This window comes from Centropristis striata, chromosome 2 (genome assembly GCF_030273125.1).
Source record: "Centropristis striata isolate RG_2023a ecotype Rhode Island chromosome 2, C.striata_1.0, whole genome shotgun sequence".
Taxonomy (NCBI): Eukaryota; Metazoa; Chordata; class Actinopteri; order Perciformes; family Serranidae; genus Centropristis; species Centropristis striata.
In genome coordinates, this window is record NC_081518.1 from 11,385,706 (window position 1) to 11,391,705 (window position 6,000).

The window sequence follows — 6,000 nt, forward strand, 5'->3', positions numbered from 1 at the left end:
AAAAGACTGATCCCCTTGAGTGCTTAAGTAAACCCGGCATGGTTACTGTGTGGCTTTGGCATCTTAAAGGAATACTCCAATAAAAACATTTGCTTTAAACGTGCAGTGTGCAATTCTAGCTGATCACAGAGTCTCATTCAAAGTTTGTCAAATGTTGACGCTTAGGGTTGGTGTTCTCTAATGTGTCAATATTTGAAGACCTGGGAATGATGCTACACAGTGAACTATCTTTCTCCAGATCCTCATACTGCAGCTTTAATAACAATAGCAGAGGCTGTCATACCCCTTTTCCACAAAGGCAGTTTGAGGGCCGGTTCGGAGGCGGTGCCTAATCTTGTTTTTAAAGCCAAAGAACCGGAAAATTGGCACCAACTCTTTGCTGGTCTTGAACCACGAACTGCTTACGTCAAGGGCTGGTGGTAGGATTATCATGACCAACAAGACCAACTAAAGTGTGTATCATTAATTTAATTAAATTGTTTAACTGCAATGTGATAGATACGGTCTAGCGTTAGCGTACAACAAAAGCTAATATTTACATTGTATGTTAAATGTTAATAACAATGTAATTGTCGTCCATATCGATCAAGACGAGCAGCACAAATTTGTTGTCCCAGTCAAGAAGGATTGCAAGTTGAACCAACTGGGCAGCACCAGAACCAACCCAGCTGTGTGTCAAGCAAGTTCATTCAACTCCTATTGGGAGATAGGAGACATAAACATTGCACTTACTGTAAGAAACAGCTGCACGAATGTCTGTGAGCAGCCCCGAGCACTTTCACCTACATGCAGCCCAGAGAAAATAAGCATAAGCATTTAGTCAGCACTGATTAATGGTTTTTGCAGTGAGTAACAGCAGAAACCACTTTAATAGGGGGAAAAAGTATTAAAACATCCACAGTCACTCCTGCATCATAATCCGCTTTTATAGTCTGTATGTTGAAGACGCTGAGAATTTTGTAATAATGTGACTGAATAAATGGACATTTTTTTTATTATAAGTATGATAAGCCAATACTTGTGATGACTCTCTGCTTCTTTAAGTGGGGAACATGTTTTATATGGTTGTTTTTTAACTGTAACAGTCTCTAACAGCAAATCACATTTGTGTTTCTCTGCCAGTCAATTGTGTTTATCCTCCTGTAAATAGAATACAGAAAGTAAGTACTTAGTACAGGTATTATTCATTTCTTTTCATGTGTATGACTTCCCTTGTCTAATGGTAGGTGTACTGGTAAAAGAACATGCTTCCTGTCAACTTACTGAAAACATAATCTCATTTAATTTTGTTGGCAAGTTGCTTAAGTGGCTGTGACAACCAAGAATTGTTTCCAATCAAAGAAAAATGTCAAACTGTCAGCACACTGAAACTCAAGCAAATGACTGAGAGGAAGCTGATTAGCTGTTAATTATGCATAGGTGTGCACACAAACACACTCATGTACGAGCTCTCCATCTTGTTACCACTTCAAGCCAGACAAAACTAAAGCAGCATTGCCCTTGTTCTTTCAAAAAGCTGATGAGGCAAAGCCCCCAAACTTATAATTCTCCCTGAATGCAAACTCTATAAAACCAGTTAAGCCCATTCTCCCATGCTATCTGTGGGATGAGTGGCTCAAGTGTCTGATTTGGCTCAATAGACCCGGCTGTAGTGTACGGGCTCAGAAGTATTATAAACCTCCTGCTGGTGAAGCTATCATGTAATGGTTCTTTAATTCTGGTCCCTGGTCCAACATACTCTTTTACGACGCACCCCTGTTCTGGGATTTTAACTATTTGGCCAAACTGCAAAAAACAATAATAAATAAAAAGGAAATTTAGCTTTTTGTTAGCATCTCAATGTATAGTTAAGATTAAGCACAGATCTAAAGATCATAGACCAGTGAGGTTAAATTTAGAACTGGGTTGGAAGCAGTTTTGTGGTGAATGGCAGACTGACTTTCCTTCTTTGTTGCTTGGCCATTAAATTACAACTCTGTCTCAGTTTTAATTGAAAGCATCTTTGGCTATGTGGGATATTCAGGGCTTTGGCGAGAGCAGGAGCAGAAAAGCTGGCAAAGCTTACTTCTCTTATTTGGATTAATATCCCCAACACCTGTCTTTGGGGAAATTAATGGGTGTTACTGTAAGCAGCTTTCTTTCTTCCTCAATCCTTTTCTGCTGATTTCTTACTTTGTTGACCCTTTCTGCGAGCTCTTTTTCCCTCTCTCTGGTGTCCCTCCCATACTTTCCCTCTGTAGATTAATTGCTCAGTGATACCGTATGTTAAGGACTGCTGTGAGTTTCCCTACCCAGCTGTTTGAAAGAGATGTAGTCAGCAGTTTTGGCTGCTTGGTCCTCACTTGCCACTTCTTGTGCAATTCCTTCTCTCTTTTCCAATTCTCCTTCAAGGCTCCGCCTCTTGTCCTTTACCCTTCTCACTCATCTGCCTCCTTTCAGAGCACTTTTCCCTGCTATTATTATAGACATGATGTGGCCGATTTTTGCAATATCATTGCTATTTCTGTTGTAGCCTCAACAATTCTCACACATTTTATAAAGGTAGCCTAATCAGACAGAGCTTTTATCTCCGACTTTAAAGAATTAAAATGATTTTTAACCATCTCTGTACATATTTAAACAATGTTTTCATCTTGTTATAATATTCTCTGCTTCATGACCTCTAATTTACTGCGTGAGGGCTTTCACCACTAACCTCTTCATTTCAACTCTATGTGTTTAGGCTGTTGTAGAATCTGTCATTCCCTGGTGCAGACAACATAGCTGTTCCAAGACAGGGATTTTCCTTGATACGTCAGAAAATGAAAATGAGTCACAACAGATGTGTCTCTTTTTTCCCTACTGTTTATTTTGGCAGTTCCGCAATAAAGAGCAAGTGAAACGTAGTGACAGCTGTGACTATCCTTCTGTGATTTTATGGGAAAAGACACCCTGTTATTACCTTTGTTGGTTATTCATAGCATGAGGTCAAGTTTATACTAATAAAACTCATTATCAGTTATCAGAGTGGATAAATTAACAGGGGGTTAAATTAGAAGGTTCAAGAAAGTGCTCCAGTTCAGAATTTGATTTCTTCACCTGTCTATCCGTCATTTGACTTCATCAAAAACTGTCTGCTATGTCTTTGAATGAGGTGATGACCTGATCAGTACGTATGAATCCACAGCTCTTAGTTTGGTTATACTTGATCAAATAGAAAAGGCAAAATATTTCTGTCTTTGGGTGGACCAAATGAACAAAACTGCAGGAGTGAAAGCTCCAGTTTAAACCTTTTACCATCACTTAATGGGGTATTCTGACCCCGGTGAATAGTATTTGTTGTTGCCTCTAATAATGAAGAAGCAACTTTTTGAAGTTTTGTATTTGAGTCAAAATCTGTTGCCTTGCAGCCTTTTTATATTTACGTGCTGTGCAGCTGAACAACTTTGCAGGGGCCTTACAGGGACTCAGTGTGTTACCGGTGCAAAGCAGCCAACCATTACTGCATGTCCATGGTGCAGTTGCATCCTCTCTTACCTTGGACACTTTGCTTGGCAGATTCCACTTCCCATGCTGTGACTTTTCTTACTGCGGCTGTCAAGAATAAGGAAGTGAAATGAGGGGAAGGAGGGAATGAAAGCCAGGGAGGCTTATTGAATACATAAATCACTTCCTGGATAGAGGGTATGTTGTTTCATTGCTAATGGATCTCTGCCACCACTCCGTAAATCACAGTACACGCGACCAGACATGGTACTACTAGGAGGCAGGACTCCTCAGATAGAAGACATTATTCTGTTGCTTTCTATTTTCTCTTCCTCCTTTCCTCCCATCCTTCTTTTGCTGGGATTTTGGGTTCACACAGAATTGCAAAACAAGCAGTATTTAGCTTACTGCGCTCACTCCAGCCTTTCTCCTCTCTGGGTAAATAGGCACTTACTCAGCTCGGAGGGGGTGGCATTAATCCCTGATGCTGAACAAAGTCACCAAAAGTTCATACCTGACCAGGCAGCTGAAATGTCCCAGCTTGTCCTTGTGAAATATTTCCTAAAACAATAGGAAACTAGATACAAATTGATGTTATTTTCATGGAGCCCAAGTATATGTAAAAAATGTTATTAAATTTTTTTTTCCAGATGCCACAGTGGTAGGGTTGTTTCCTAATTTGTATGTTAATGTAATCAAGGAGGCCATTTGTGTAACAGCAACAATTTCAAGATGTCACATAAAAACAAAAGCATGCTTTTATTTGCCAGTTGATGGTGTGGTGTGCTGAAATAACAGAAGAATTGCATGCAGGATATTCAGTATATGAACCAAAAAAATGTTGGCCAACCATAATTTTCACCACATTTGTACTAAAACTAAAATCTAAGATGAATACTTAACTGAAATCTCAGCAGCTTCTTACATTCCTATACACTCAGTGTAAACAGATGTTTATCTTATCTTGTATCCAGAATTCTTCTCATGGCAGTAATCACGTTTCTGTCTGTAAGTCTTCATCTGAAGTGCGAGACATGAACAAGCTTAAAACTACATGTGTAACATGCATATTATGAGCAGCACTGATGAGCAGTAGGCTATACAGAGAAAATGCAATAATTCCAATGTTCTGTATAAAATGGCCTGTTGCCCGTTTTTTTTGTGAAATATGCAACATATTTCACAAAAATGAAGTAAGAAATATGCTCAACATATATGGTATATTAAAAAACTTGATAGCAAGGCCACTGAGACAACTCCAAACTGAAAATCTAATTGAAGTCACAGTGTCCTGACACACAGAGTATACGCTAAGTACGCTTTTACATCTCTGTGACAAGTTGAGAAGTTAAACCTCTGGATTTAAGAGAAAAAAAGCTTCTATGACTTCTATGATAATTTATCATCTAACTATATTTTCATCTGCTATGGGAACCAATATGAGCTTAAATCTGTTCGATTTAATCTTGATTTTGTGAGCATTTTCACAACCATATTGCTCCCCCAATATTTCTTTATTAACTTATTGTTGTTTGTGCAGTGAGAAATCTAAAAATAATGAGTCAGTGTTAATCAGATGCGCATAGTTCCTGCTTGCTGCTCTTTAAAGGTTGACGTTGATCCTGACCCAATCTGTCTGCTTTCTGTGAGGGGTGACTTTGGTTTTGTGCTCCTGGGCTCCTGACTCCTCATGCTTCACCAGCCTTACTGCAGCGGTTGCTAAAATCCCTCAGCCGGAAAAAGCTTCATTAGAAGAGGAAGATAGTTAATGAACTCTGATCCTATATCCACATCTGACATGTTGCCTTCACTTCCAGCTTTCACTACTCTGCAACCCTTCAACACTCTTTTCCTTTGGACATCAGTCTTACTATCCCTTCTGTAGACCATTGCTACATATGAGATGGCTCTTCAGTTGTCCAGACTTTTCTCATACAGAAAAAAAGGAAAAGGACAATTAATCTTGACTCCCAGGCATGTGCCTGTTAAGGATGTATGAGTGGAGTAGCCATGTTTGACTTTCTTTAGTGAGATGTTTGAGCTGTGGGAGGAATATTTGGCCGCTCTATCAATTTAGTTTAGTTAGTGCTTTGTCTTCCTGTGATGGGGTAAAATGTTTGATCATTTGTATTCACAAATTTGTAATTTGTGTCCTCTATGAACAATTTGTTCTCTTAAATTACTGCATTCATTCTTTCACATTGATAATTTGTTCTTTTGAGTGACTTCATAATTCTTCCAAATGACTGACATAATTGCGTTAAATTAGTCTTAAGGTATTATAGTAGTACAATGAAGTTGTCTGTTGTTGTGGCTGTAGTCAGTCAGCAACAGGCCAGCAGCTGTGTTTTAGTAATGAGGTGAATAATGTGCAAGCAGCCTTTACAAGGAGCTTTTCTTTGTGTTGGGTAATCTTATTTTTCTCCCACAAACCACTGATTGAGGCTGTCATTTAGTTTACAGGGCCACTTTTAATTTATCTGTATGATAAACAAAGGCATCACAACATTAGAGTAATGTAGGTTGAGTGTGGGG